Source organism: Cherax quadricarinatus, chromosome 8 (assembly GCF_038502225.1).
Source record: "Cherax quadricarinatus isolate ZL_2023a chromosome 8, ASM3850222v1, whole genome shotgun sequence".
Lineage (NCBI taxonomy): Eukaryota > Metazoa > Arthropoda > Malacostraca > Decapoda > Parastacidae > Cherax > Cherax quadricarinatus.
This window is the reverse complement of record NC_091299.1, coordinates 23,874,664-23,888,898: the sequence shown is the minus strand read 5'-3', so window position 1 is coordinate 23,888,898 and position 14,235 is coordinate 23,874,664. Positions and strand designations below refer to the sequence as shown.

Below are 14,235 nucleotides of genomic sequence, written 5' to 3'. Positions count from 1 at the left end.
ACTGTACCCCACCACTGAATCTTCACTGTACCCTCCACCACTGTACCTTCCACAACTGTATCTTCACTGTACCCTCCACCACTTTATCTTCACTGTACCCTCCACCACTGTATCTTCACTGTACCCTCCTCCACTGTACCCTCCACCACTTTATCTTCACTGTACCCTCCACCACTGTATCTTCACTGTACCCTCCTCCACTGTACCCTCCACCACTGTATCTTCACTGTACCCTCCACCACTGTATCTTCACTGTACCCTCCATCACTGTACCCTCCATAACTGTATCGTCACTGTACCCCACCACTGAATCTTCACTGTACCCTCCATCACTGTACCCTCCATAACTGTATCGTCACTGTACCCCACCACTGAATCTTCACTGTACCCTCCATCACTGTACCTTCCACAACTGTATCTTCACTGTACCCTCCACCACTGTACCTTGCACAACTGTATCTTCACTGTACCCTCCACCACTGTATCTTCACTGTACCCTCCTCCACTGTACCCTCCACCACTTTATCTTCACTGTACCCTCCACCACTGTATCTTCACTGTACCCTCCTCCACTGTACCCTCCACCACTGTATCTTCACTGTACCCTCCACCACTGTATCATCACTGTACCCTCCTCCACTGTACCCTCCACCACTTTATCTTCACTGTACCCTCCACCACTGTATCTTCACTGTACCCTCCTCCACTCTACCCTCCACCACTGTATCTTCACTGTACCCTCCACCACTGTATCTTCACTGTACCCTCCTCCACTCTACCCTCCACCACTGTATCTTCACTGTACCCTCCTCCACTCTACCCTCCACCACTGTATCTTCACTGTACCCTCCTCCACTGTACCCTCCACAACTGTACCCTCCACCACTGTACCCTCCATCGCTGTACCTTCCACAACTGTATCTTCACTGTACCCTCCACCACTGTATCTTCACTGTACCCTCCACCACTGTATCTTCACTGTACCCTCCTCCACTCTACACTCCACCACTGTATCTTCACTGTACCCTCCACCACTTTATCTTCACTGTACCCTCCACCACTTTATCTTCACTGTACCCTCCAAAACTGTATCTTCACTGTACCCTCCACCGCTGTACCCTCCATCACTGTATCTTCACTGTACCTTCCACCACTGTATCTTCACTGTACCCTCCACCACTGTATCTTCACTGTACCCTCCTCCACTCTACCCTCCACAACTGTACCCTCCACCACTGAACCCTCCATCACTGTACCCTCCATCACTATCTTCACTGTACCCTCCACCACTGTATCTTCACTGTACCCTCCTCTACTGTACCCTCCACCACTGTATCTTCACTGTACCCTCCTCCACTCTACCCTCCACAACTGTACCCTCCACCACTGAACCCTCCATCACTGTACCCTCCATCACTATCTTCACTGTACCCTCCTCTACTGTACCCTCCACCACTGTATCTTCACTGTACCCTCCATCACTGTACCCTCCATCACTATCTTCACTGTACCCTCCACCACTGTATCTTCACTGTACCCTCCTCTACTGTACCCTCCACCACTGTGCCCTCCACCACTGTACCCTCCACCACTATCTTCACCTGATTGTCTTCTCTTCCCAAGGCGGCGGAAAGAGATCTACGGGTTTAGCGGTCCCATGCATGTGTTAACAATAACTTTGTTGAATTAGTTGACAGTCAAAACTCGTATGTTTGCTAACACCTGCTGCTCCTGCTTACCTGGCAGTTAAAAAGGTACCTGGGTGTTAGTAGAGTATGGTAGGTCGCATCTTGGGGAAGAGTACTGAAGTTCCCAGAGGGAAATAGGCTACACGGCTTGGGTTACTTAGGTTATCCTGGGTTACCAAACCTAAAACGTTCTTGTGTTAGTAGGTTTATTTAGGCGCTGGTACACATAATTACAATTATCGTACATATGTAAGCTATCCTTGGTAACCTACACTGTGTAGGTTATGTATGTATGTATGTGCTTACCTCAGCATCGTGGGTAGATAGTGTATAGTGAGGGTATAGATCCCGTATAGACACAGTATAGCTGCAGTATAGCTGCAGCATATCCTGAGTGAAGACTGGATGTCAGGCTAGCCTGGGAGTGTTGCTACCTGGGAACCTTGACAAGAAATAAGCTGAGGCTGGCCAAGCAGCCCTTTGTTATACACGGCACTGCTGGTACAGTTGCCAGTGTTGCTGTGTTGTGCTGGTGTGTTGTGTTGCTGTGTTGTGCTGGTATGTTGTGTTGGTGTGTTGTGCTGGTATGTTGTGTTGGTGTGTTGTGCTGGTGTGTTGTGTTGGTGTGTTGTGCTGGTGTGTTGTGTTGCTGTGTTGTGCTGGTGTATTGTGCGGGTATGTTGTGTTGGTGTGTTGTGTCGATGTGTTGTGTTGGTGTGTTGTGTTTATGTGTTGTGCTGGTGTGTTGTGTTGTGTTTGTATGTTGTGTTGGTGTGCTCTGCTGGTGTGTTGTGTTGGTGTGTTGTGCTGGTGTGTTGGGGCGTTGTGCTGGTGTGTTGTATTGGTGTGTTGTGTTGGTGTGTTGTATTGGTGTGTTGTGCTGCTGTGTTGTGCTGCTGTGTTGTGTTGGTGCGTTGTGTTGGTGTGTTGCGTTGGTGTGTTCTGTTGATGTGTTGTCCTGGTGTGTTGCGGTATGTTCGTGAGTTGTGCCTGTGTCTTGTATTGGTGTGTTGTGTTGGTGTGTTGTGTTGATGTGTTGTTTTGGTGTGTTGTGCTGATGTGGTGTGTTGGTGTGTTTTGCTGGTGTATTGTGCTGGTTTGTTGTGTTGGTGTGTTGTGCTGTTGTGTTGTTCTGGTGTGTTGTGTTGGTGTGTTGTGCTGGTGTGTTATGCTAGTGTGTTATGCTGGTGTGTTGTGTTGTGTTGTGTTGGTGTGTTGTGCTGGTGTATTGTCTTGGACTGTTGTGCTGGTTTGTTGTGTTGGTGTGTTGTGTTGGTGTGTTCTGCTGGTGTGTTGTACTGGTGTGTTGTGTTCGTGTGTTGTGTTGGTGTGTTGTGTTGACGTGTTCTCTTGGTGTGTTGTGTTTTTGTGTTGTGCTGGTGTACTGTACTGGTGTGTTGTGTTGTGTTGTGTTGGTGTGTTGTGTTGGTGTGTTTTGCTGGTGTGTTGTGTTGGTGTCTTGTGTTGGTGTGTTTTGCTGATGTGTTGTGTTGGTGTGTTTTGTTGATGCGTTGTGTTGGTGCGTTGTGTTGGTGTGTTATGCTGGTGTGTTGTGTTGCTGTGTTGTGTTTGTGTCTTGTGCTAGTGTGTTGTGTTGGTGTGTTATGTTGGTGTGTTGTGTTGGTATGTCGTGTTGGTGTGTTGTGTTGCTGTGTTGTGTTTGTGTCTTGTGCTAGTGTGTTGTGTTGGTGTGTTATGTTGGTGTGATGTGTTGGTATGTTGTGTTGGTGTGTTGTGTTGGTGTGTTTTGCTGGTGTGTTGTGCTGGTGTGTTGTGTTGGTGTTCTGTGTTGATGTGTTGCCCTGGTGTGTTGTGTTTGTATGTTATGTTGGTGTGTTGTGTTGGTATGATGTGTTTGTGTGTTGTGCTGGTGTGTTGTGCTGGTGTGTTGTGTTGGTATGTTTTGTTGATGTGTTGTGCTGGAGTGTAGTGTTGGTGTGTTGTGTTGGTGTGTTGTGTTGGTGTGTTGTGTTGGTATGTTGTGCTGGTGTGTTGTGCTGGTGTGTTGTGTTGGTGTGCTGTGCTGGTGTGTTGTGCAAGTGTGTTGTGCTCGTGTGTTGTGTTGGTGTGCTGTGCTGGTGTGTTGTGCAAGTGTGTTGTGCTGGTGTGTTGTGTTATTGTGTTGTGTTTTGTTGGTATGCTGGGTTGGGGTGTTGTGTTCGTGTGTTGTGTTGGTGAGTTTTGTTGGTGTGTTGTGCTGGAGGGTTGTGATAGTGTGTTGTGCTGGTGTGTTGTGTTGGTGTGTTGTGTTGGTGTGTTGTGTTGGTGTGTTGTGCTGGTGTGTTGTGCTGGTGTGTTGTGTTGCTGTGTTGTGTTGATGTGTCGTGCTTGTGTGTTGTGCTGGTGTGTTGTGCTGGTGTGTTGTGTTGGTATTTTGTGTTGGTGTGTTGTGCTTGTGTGTTGTGTTGCTGTGTTGTGTTGGTGTGTTGTGCTTGTGTGTTGTGTTGCTGTGTTGTGTTGGTGTGTTGTGCTTGTGTGTTGTGCTGGTGTGCTGTGCTGGTGTGTTGTGTTGGTGTGTTGTGTTTGCGTGTTGTGTTGGTGTGTTTTGCTGGTGTGTTGTGTTGGTGTGTTGTGTTAGTGTGTTGTGTTTGCGTGTTGTGGTGGTATGTTCTGTTGCTGTGTTGTGCTTGTGTGTTGTGCTGGTGTGTTGTGTTGGTGTGTTTTTTTGGTGAGTGTGTTGCGTTGTTTTGTTGTGTTGATGTGTTGTGTTTGCGTGTTGTGTTGGTGTGTTGTGCTGGTGTGTTGTGTTTGCGTGTTGTGTTGGTGTGTTGTGCTGGTGTGTTGTGTTGGTGTGTTATGTTGGTGTGTTGTGCTGGTGCGTTTTATTGGTGTGTTGTGCTGGTGTGTTGTGTTAGTGTGTTGTGTTGTGTTGGTGTGTTGTGTTGGTGTGATGTGTTGTGGTGTGCATTGTGCTGGAGTTTTGTGTTGTGTAGGTGTGTTGTGTTAGTGTGTTGTGTTGTGTTTTGTGCTGGTGTGTTGTGCTGGTATTTTGTGTTGGCATGTTGTGTTGGTATGTTGTGCTGGTGTGTTGTTCTGGAGCGTTGTGGTGTGTTGGTATATTGCGTTTGTGTGTTGTGTTGTGTTTTGTGTTGTGTTGGTATGTTGTGTTGGTGTGTTGTGTTGGTGTGTTGTGTTGGTGTGTTGTGTTGGTGTGTAGTGTTGGTATGTTGTGCTGGTGTGTTATGTTGGTGTGTTGCGCTGGTGTGTTGTGTTGGTGTGCTGTGCTGTGTGTTGTGCTGGTGTTTTGTGTTGTGTTTGTATGTTGTGTTGGTGTGTTGTGCTGTGTGTTGTGCTGGTGTGTTGTGCTGGTATTTTGTGTTGGCATATTGTGTTGGTATGTTGTGTTGGTGTGTTGTGTTGTGTTGGTATGTTATGCTGGTGTGTTGTGCTGGTGCGTTGTGTTGTGTTGGTATGTTGTGTTGGTGTGTTGTGTTGTGTTGGTATGTTATGCTGGTGTGTTGTGCTGGTGTACTCACCTAGTTGTACTCACCTAGTTGAGGTTGCAGGGGTCGAGTCCTCGCTCCTTGCCCCGCCTCTTCACTGGTCGCTACAAGGTCATTCTCCCTGAACTGTCAGCTTTATTATACTTCTGCGTAAAGCTATGTATGGATTCTGCCTCCACTACATCGCTTCCCAAACTATTCCACTTCCTGACTACTCTGTGGCTGAAGAAATACTTCCTAACATCCCTGTGATTCATCTGTGTCTTCAACTTCCAACCGTGTCCCCTTGTTGCTGTGTCCCACCTCTGGAACATCCTGTCTTTGTCCACCTTGTCGTGTGTTATGTTATGTGTTGGTATGTTGTGTTGGTGTGTTGTGCTGGCGTGTTGTGTTGGTGTGTTGTGTCGGTGTTTTGTGTTGGTGTGTTGTGTTGGTGTCTTTTTCTGATATGTTGTGTTGGTGTGTTGTGTTGGTGTGTTGTGCTGGTGTGTTGTGTCGGTGTTTTGTGTTGGTGTGTTGTGTTGGTGTCTTTTGCTGATATGTTGTGTTGGTGTGTTGTGTTGGTGTGCTGTGCTGGTGTATTGTGCTGGTTCGTTGTGTTGTGTTGGCATGTTGCGTTGGTGTGTTGTTCTGTGACTTGTGCTTGTGTGTTGTGATGTTATGTTGTGTTGGCATGCTGTGTTGGCGTGTGGTGCTGGTGTGTTGTGTTGGTGTGTTGTGTTTGTGTGTTGTGTTGTGTTTTGTCGGTATGTTGTGTTGGTGTGTTGTGTTGGTGTCGTGTGCTGATTACCTGGAGTTTACCTGGAGAGAGTTCCGGGGGTCAACGCCCCCGCGGCCCGGTCTGTGACCAGGCCTCCTGGTGGATCAGAGCCTGATCAACCAGGCTGTTGCTGCTGGCTGCACGCAAACCAACGTACGAGCCACAGCCCGGCTGGTCAGGAACCAACTTTAGGTGCTTGTCCAGTGCCAGCTTTAAGACTGCCAGGGGTCTGTTGGTAATCCCCCTTATGTATGCTGGGAGGCAGTTGAACAGTCTCAGGCCCCTGACACTTATTGTATGGTCTCTCAACGTGCTAGTGACACCCCTGCTCTTCATTGGGGGGATGTTGCATCGTCTGCCAAGTCTTTTGCTTTCGTTGTGAGTGATTTTCGTGTGAAAGTTCGGTACTAGTCCCTCTAGGATTTTCCAGGTGTATATAATCATGTATCTCTCCCGCCTGCGTTCCAGGGAGTACAGTTTTAGGAACCTCAAGCGCTCCCAGTAATTGAGGTGTTTTATCTCCGTTATGCGCGCCGTGAAGGTACTATGTACATTTTTTAGGTCAGCAATTTCACCTGCCTTGAAAGGTGCTGTTAGTGTGCAGCAATATTCCAGCCTAGATAGAACAAGTGACCTGAAGTAAGTAAGTAATAAGTAAGTAAGTAAGTAAATTTATTCAGGTATGCACAAATACAGTTACATAGAATTATCATACATAACAGCATATGTGAAGAGAACCTGGGATAACCCAAAAAAGTCAGACAGAGTGACTTATTTCCATTGGGGTCCTTTTACCTTATTATTATAATATAAAGGTTATAATATTTTCTTATTATTCTACAATGAAGATAACTTGGCCTCCCTAGTTTTGAAGGTTCTCATTATCTATCCTGTCATTTTTCTAGCAGATGCGATTGATACAATGTTATGGTCCTTGAAGGTGAGATCCTCCGACATGATCACTCCCAGGTCTTTGACGTTGGTGTTTCGCTCTATTTTGTGGCCAGAATTTGTTTTGTACTCTGATGAAGATTTAATTTCCTCGTGTTTACCATATCTGAGTAATTGAAATTTCTCATCGTTGAACTTCATATTGTTTTCTGCAGCCCACTGAAAGATTCGGTTGATGTCCGCCTGGAGCCTTGCAGTGTCTGCAATGGAAGACACTGTCATGCAGATTCGGGTGTCATCTGCAAAGGAAGACACGGTGCTGTGGCTGACATCCTTGTCTATGTCGGATATGAGGATGAGGAACAAGATGGGAGAGAGTACTGTGCCTTGTGGAACAGAGCTTTTCACCGTAGCTGCCTCGGACTTTACTCTGATGACGACTACTCTCTGTGTTCTGTAAGTGAGGAAATTATAGATCCATCGACCGACTTTTCCTGTTATTCCTTTAGCACGCATTTTGTGCGCTATTACGCCATGGTCACACTTGTCGAAGGCTTTTGCAAAGTCTGTATATATTACTTCTGCATTCTTTTTATCTTCTAGTGCATTTAGGACCTTGTCGTAGTGATTCAATAGTTGAGACAGACAGGAGCGACCTGTTCTAAACCCATGTTGCCCTGGGTTGTGTAACTGATGGGTTTCTAGATGGGTGGTGATCTTGCTTCTTAGGACCCTTTCAAAGATTTTTATGATATGGGATGTTAGTGCTATCGGTCTGTAGTTCTTTGCTGTTGCTTTACTGCCCCCTTTGTGGAGTGGGGCTATGTCTGTTGTTATTAGTAACTGTGGGGCGACCCCCGTGTCCATGCTCCCTCTCCATAGGATGGAAAAGGCTCGTGATAGGGGCTTCTTGCAGTTCTTGATGAACACGGAGTTCCATGAGTCTGGCCCTGGGGCAGAGTGCATGGGCATGTCATTTATCGCCTGTTCGAAGTCATTTGGCGTCAGGATAACATCGGATAGGCTTGTGTTAACCAAATTTTGTGGCTCTCTCATAAAAAATTCATTTTGATCTTCGACTCTCAGTCTGGTTAGCGGCTTGCTAAAAACTGAGTCGTATTGGGACTTGAGTAGCTCACTCATTTCCTTGCTGTCATCTGTGTAGGACCCATCTTGTTTAAGTAGGGGCCCAATACTGGATGTTGTCCTCGACTTTGATTTGGCATAGGAGAAGAAATACTTTGGGTTTCTTTCGATTTCATTTATGGCTTTTAGTTCTTCCCGCGATTCCTGACTCCTATAAGATTCCTTTAGCTTGAGTTCGATGCTTGCTATTTCTCTGACCAGTGTCTCCTTACGCATTTCAGATATATTGACCTCTTTTAGCCGCTCTGTTATTCTTTTCCGTCGCCCGTAAAGGGAGCGCCTGTCTCTTTCTATTTTACATCTACTCCTCCTGATGTGTAGTGCTTGTGTGTTGTGTTGGTGTGTTGTGTTTTCTTGGTATGTTGTGTTGGTGTGTTGTGTTGGTGTCGTGTGCTGATGTGTAGTGCTGGTGTGTTTTGTTGCTGTGTTGTGTTGCTGTGTTGTGCTGGTGTGTTGTGTTGATGTGTTATGCTGGTGTCTTGTGTTGGTGTGTTGTGTTGGTGTGTTGCGTTCGTGTGTTGTGTTTGCGTGTTGTGGTGGTGTGTTGTGGCGGTGTGTTGTGGTGGTGTGTTGTGTTGCTGTGTTGTGCTGGTGTGTTTTCGTGGTGTGTTTTGTTCGTGTGTTGTGTTGCGTTTGTTTGTTGTGCTGGTGTGTTCTGCTGGTGTGTTGTGTTAGTGTGTTGTGTTTGCGTGTTGTGCTGGTGTATTGTGTTGGTATGTTGTGTTTGCGTGTTGTGTTGGTGTGTTGTGCTGGTGTGTTGTGCTGGTGTGTTGTGTTAGTGTGTTGTTTTATTGTTTTGTGTTGGTGTGTCGTGCTGGTGTGTTGTGTTGGTGTGTTGTGCTGATGTGTTGTGTTGGTGTGTTGTGTTGGTGTGTTGTGCTGGCTTGTTGTGTTGGTGTGTTGTGTTGTGTTTGTGTGTTTTGTTGGTGTGTTGTGTTGTGTTTGTGTGTTGTGTAGGTGTGTTGTGCTGGTGTGTTGTGTTGGTGTGTTGTGTTGGTGTGTTGTGTTTGCGTGTTGTGGTGGTGTGTGGTGTTGGTATGCTGTTCTGGTGTGTTGTGTTGTGTGTTGGTATGTTGTGTTGGTATATTGTGTTGGTATGTTGTGCTGTTGTGTTGTGTTGGTGTGTTGTGTTTGCGTGTTGTGGTGGTGTGTTGTGTTGGTATGTTGTTCTGGTGTGTTGTGTTGTGTGTTGGTATGTTGTGTTGGTATATTGTGTTGGTATGTTGTGCTGTTGTGTTGTGTTGGTGTGTTGTGTTGGTGTGTTTTGTTGGTGAGTGTGTTGCGTTGGTTTATTGTGTTGGTGTGTTGTGCTGGTGTGTTGTGTTGTGTTGGTGTGTTGTGTTGGTGTGTTGTGCTGATGTGTTGTGTTGGTGTGTTGTGTTGGTGTGTTGTGCTGATGTGTTGTGTTGGTGTGTTGTGTTGGTGTGTTGTGCTGGTGTGTTGTGTTGGTGTGTTTTGTTGGTGAGTGTGTTGCGTTGGTTTATTGTGTTGGTGTATTGTGCTGGTGTGTTGTGTTGTGTTGGTGTGTTGTGTTGGTGTGTTGTGCTGATGTGTTGTGTTGGTGTGTTGCGTTGGTGTGTTGTGCTGATGTGTTGTGTTGGTGTGTTGTGTTGGTGTGTTGTGCTGGTGTGTTGTGTTGGTGTTTTGTGTTGTGTTGGTATGTTGTGTTGGTGTGTTGTGTTGGTGTGTTGTGCTGGTGCGTTGTGTTGTGTTGGTATGTTGTGTTGATATGCTGTGTTGGTGTGTTGTGTTGTGTGTTGTGCTGGTGTGTTGTGCTGGTATGTTGTGTTGGTGTGTTGTGCTGGTGTGTTTTGTTGGTGTGTTGTGTTGGTGTGTTTTATTGTGTTGGTATGTTGTGTTGGTGTGTTGTACTGGTATGTTGTGTTGGTGTGTTGTGCTGGTGTGTTTTGTTGGTGTGTTGTGTTGGTGTGTTTTGTTGTGTTGGTATGTTATGTTGGTGTGTTGTACTGGTGTGTTGTGTTGGTATGTTGTGTTGGTGTGTTGTGTTGGTGTGTTGTGCTGGTGCGTTGTGTTGTGTTGGTATGTTGTGTTGGTGTGTTGTGCTGGTATGTTGTGTTGGTGTGTTGTGCTGGTATGTTGTGTTGGCATGTTGTGTTTGTTATGTTGTGCTAATGTGTCGTGTTGTGTGTTGGTATGTTGTGTTGGTATATTGTGTTGGTATGTTGTGCTGATGTGTTGTGTTGTGTGTTGGTATGTTGTGTTGGTATATTGTGTTGGTATATTGTGCTGGTGTGTTGTGTTGGTATGTTGTGCTGGTGTGTTGTGTTGTGTTGGTGTGTTGTGCTTGTGTGTTGTGTTGTGTGTTGGTATGTTGTGTTGGTGTGTTGTGCTTGTGTGTTGTGTTGTGTGTTGGTATGTTGTGTTGGTGTGTTGTGCCTGTGTGTTGTGTTGGTGTGTTGTGTTGGTGTGTTGTGCTTGTATGTTGTGTTGGTGTGTTGTGCCTGTGTGTTGTGTTGGTGTGTTGTGTTGGTGTGTTGTGCTTGTGTGTTGCGTTGGTGTGTTGTGTTGGTGTGTTGTGCTTGTGTGTTGTGTTGGTATGTTGTGCTGGTGTGTTGTTGTGGTGTTGTGTTGGAGTGTTGGGCTTGTGTGACAACTTGAAGTGTCTTCCGATCGGCTTCAAACTTTCAACACAGGTGTGTCATAATAATAATAATAATAATAATAATAATAATAATAATAATAATAATAATAATAATAATAATAATAATCTTTATTTCTACAAGTACATGATACAACTTATAAGACAATAGGTAACATCACTGAAGAAGGTTCTCATTGTTATTGGTGTGTATTGGCATCAATTTACTAATTCCATTCTGTCAATGCTATGTAATTTTCTGTGAAGCAACTTGCTTCACAAACAAATTGAGATTCATACAACTAAGTATATTTATACACCATAGAAAGGTTAGCATGGGCCACCATTGTGACCACAAGGACCCCAATAGAAATTCAAGGACTCCTATGGAAATAAGTCACTGTGTCTGACTTTCTTGGGTTATCCTAGATTCCCTACATATATGCTGCTGTGTATGATAATCTATGTAACTGTATTTGTGTGTACCTGAATAAACTTACTTACCGTATGTTGTATATTCTATGTACATTATATGTTGTGTGGTATGTATTGTTGTATGTTGTGTGATGTGTATGTTACATATTGTGTAATGTGTGTTATATGTAGTGGCTTGTGGCTTGGTAGACAGAGCTGTCGCTTCACACTCTGAGGGTCCCTGGTTTGATCCCCGGCAAGATTGGAAACATTAAGAGTGTTTCCTTACACCGGTTGTCTATGTTCACTTATTATTAAAATAGGTACCTGGCTGTTAGTCGACTGGTGTGGGTCGCATCCTGGGATAAAATTGACCTAATTTGCGGGAAATGTTCATTATAACAATCGGCTTCCTGATCAGCCGGGCTGTGGCTCGTACGTTGGTTTGCGTGCAGCCAGCAGCAACAGCCTGGTTGATCAGGCGCTGATCCACCAGGAGGCCTGGTCACAGACCGGGCCGCGGGGGCGTTGACCCCCGAAACTCTCTCCAGGTAAACTCCAGGTAATAGTAGCGTGTCACTGATGTCAGCTATGGTTTGTATACCTTGTACATGTACTGGTAGAAATAAAGATTATTATTATTATTATTACTATTATTATTATTATTATTATTATTATTATTATTATTATTTTATTAGTAGTAGTAGTAGTAGAAGTAATTGTAGTATTAGTAGTACTATGTTATATGTAGTGTGATGTGTATATGTTGTGTGATGTGTATATGTTGTGTGGTGTGTATATGTTGTGTGATGTGTATATGTTGTGTGATGTGTATATGTTGTGTGGTGTGGCGGAGCATGAAGGGGCGCCTCAAGTCAGCATTTATATAAGTCTCATAACGGGATGGTGTTAGCGCGACTGCAATCCTTACTGTAGTGAGCTGCTTCCTGTGTGTGTGTGTGTGTGTGTGTGTGTGTGTGTGTATGTGGAAGGGGGGGGAGTCTGTTTCTGCCGGGGTCCACCTGACCTAACTGGGAACGTATTGTTCCCGTTTTTCTTCCGGAGGAAACCTCATTTCCTTTAAAATTACCGTCACATCTGGACAACTTATTTTTCCCCGGACTCCTTGGAGTCAAGACTCAGTAAAGCGTAAGCTTTGGTGACCTCAGACTCGGCCCTGTGCGCCAGCCTTGGAGGTGTACGGATGTCTAGCTCTCGCCTGTACATCGGCGAAAAATTTTCCCCTTGTCTTCATCTTGTTTTACGACCTCAGACAGTTTAATTGTAACTGACTTTCTAAATTGTCTGAGATCTGAATGTAGCATGCGTACGTCTGAAGCTAGGCACAGATATACACATACGATAATCTATGTATCTGTATTGGTGTATACCTGAATAAACTTACTTAAAGAGATTACAGTCAATCTTTTGTTGATTCTCTCTCACATAGGCCTCCAGGAGCATAGGAGCATGATAAAGTAGACAACTTAACTAAGTTAGTTTAATATGTTTATTATGCACCCCATACCCATGGTGTGGGCGGTAGTCAAAATATTACAGAGGTACATAATGGGTCCAGGGACTGGGTCCCCAAAGTTTTGATAGCTGAACTAGGTACAAAGGTAATGAACTCACAAGTTACAAAGGTAAAGAATCCTGTAAAGAAATACACTTACTTACGTTTGTACATGGCTACAATCATGAACAAATTATAGAGTAATGAGCAATTTACACTTCCACACCCGGTCACAACTGTAATGAGTTATTGGTGCAAATATTGATTGTTGAGTCACGCACACACACACACATACAAATAGGTGAGTACATACACACACGAGTACAAGCACTCACACATATGAGTACAGGATGTTCCAGGGAGGGGACACAGAATCAAGAGGTCACAATTGGAAGTTGAAGAGTAAGATGAGTCAAAGGGATTTTAGAAAGTATTTCTTCAGTCATAGAGTTGTCAGGCAGTGGAATAGCCTAGAAAGTGACGTAGTGGAGGCGAGAACAATACATAGTTTTAAGACGAGGTTTGATAAAGCTCATGGAGCAGAGAGAGAGAGGACCCAGTAGCAACCAGTGAAGAGGCGGGGCCAGGAGCTAAGATTCGACCCTTGCAACCACAAATAGGTGAGTACAAATAGATGAGTACTCACACACACACACACACACACACACACACACACACACACACACACACACACACACACACACACACACACACACACACACACACACACACACATGTGATAATGCTTTATTTACATGGAGCAAAGTCAGGCTATTTTTCCAGAATGGTCTGTAATATACCACTGTGGATAAAATATCTTGAACATTTCTGAGTGAGTTGTTTCTAAATTCATTAATATGATCACACTCCAGTATATAATGACGCAAGGTGTGACAATAGTCCATCTGGAAAAGTTTACTTTTCGTTTGGTCTACATCTGGTGGTGGTGATTTAACCTGCCAAAGATACTTGTAACCCAGCCGGAGCCGGGCAGTAGTGACATCCAAGAGTCTGCTTATTTTGTTGGATGTACCATACACATGTGGCTCCTCCTGCATGATAGAATGATGATAGATGGACTGATTTGTGTCAATCTCCCTGAGTCTTAAGTCAATAAAATTCAGTTGAAGTTCTTTTCGTATTATTGTTCTCGAACTGCTAACTGACAACCCAAGATTGTATTCTACTCCCTCTTTGAAAGCATACAGCTTAGCCAATTTATCAGTTCTATCATGCATTCGAAGACCAGTGTGAGATGAAATCCACAGCATGTGCACTCTGACTCCACTGTCCACAATCTTATCATACCTGTGTCTGGCTTCTGACACAAGCATGCCACAATTTATGCATAATGAGTTGAGAGCATTTATGGATGACAGAGAATCAGTTACAATTAAAGTGTCAACCCTAGATACATGGACGCATTTCAGTGCAAGGAGTATGGTAAACAGTTCTGTCTGAAGGGTAGAGGCCCAATTATTGATGCGTGTTCCTATTTCTTTAAGAGAGCCATCACTCTACGATAACAGCAGCACTACAGCTGCACCAGTGGACTGGTGAACAGAACCATCAACGTAAATGATTTGTGAGAGAGTGTGCTGTGTGACTAAGTTATCAGTACAGCCTAAGGCATCATGTTTGGCTTCAAGGCGAAGCTTTGGTTGTGATTTAAGAAGTAGTTTGGGGGGGGGGGAAATGGAGGAATGGTAGTGTGGAATGGGGTAATATCCCATGGAGCGAAGAAGTGCTGCTGTTGCCTTACTTGACATAGCTAAGCA

The 14,235-nt window shown here is 44.8% G+C and overlaps 1 protein-coding gene across 4 annotated transcripts in view; it reads right to left on the bottom strand.

Moving 5' to 3' along the window:
- The window catches only part of LOC128685478 (uncharacterized), a 79,539-nt gene extending 77,387 nt beyond the window's left edge, over positions 1-2,152 (bottom strand). For 3 of the 4 annotated variants that reach the window (XM_070082956.1, XM_070082957.1, XM_070082958.1), the window contains exon 1: positions 1,995-2,152. The gene's annotated coding sequence lies outside the window, so the exon portion shown is untranslated. The remainder of the gene's footprint in view (positions 1-1,994) is intronic. The other variant, XM_053772031.2, reaches the window with a different exon arrangement.
- Positions 2,153-14,235: the final 12,083 nt, after the last annotated feature.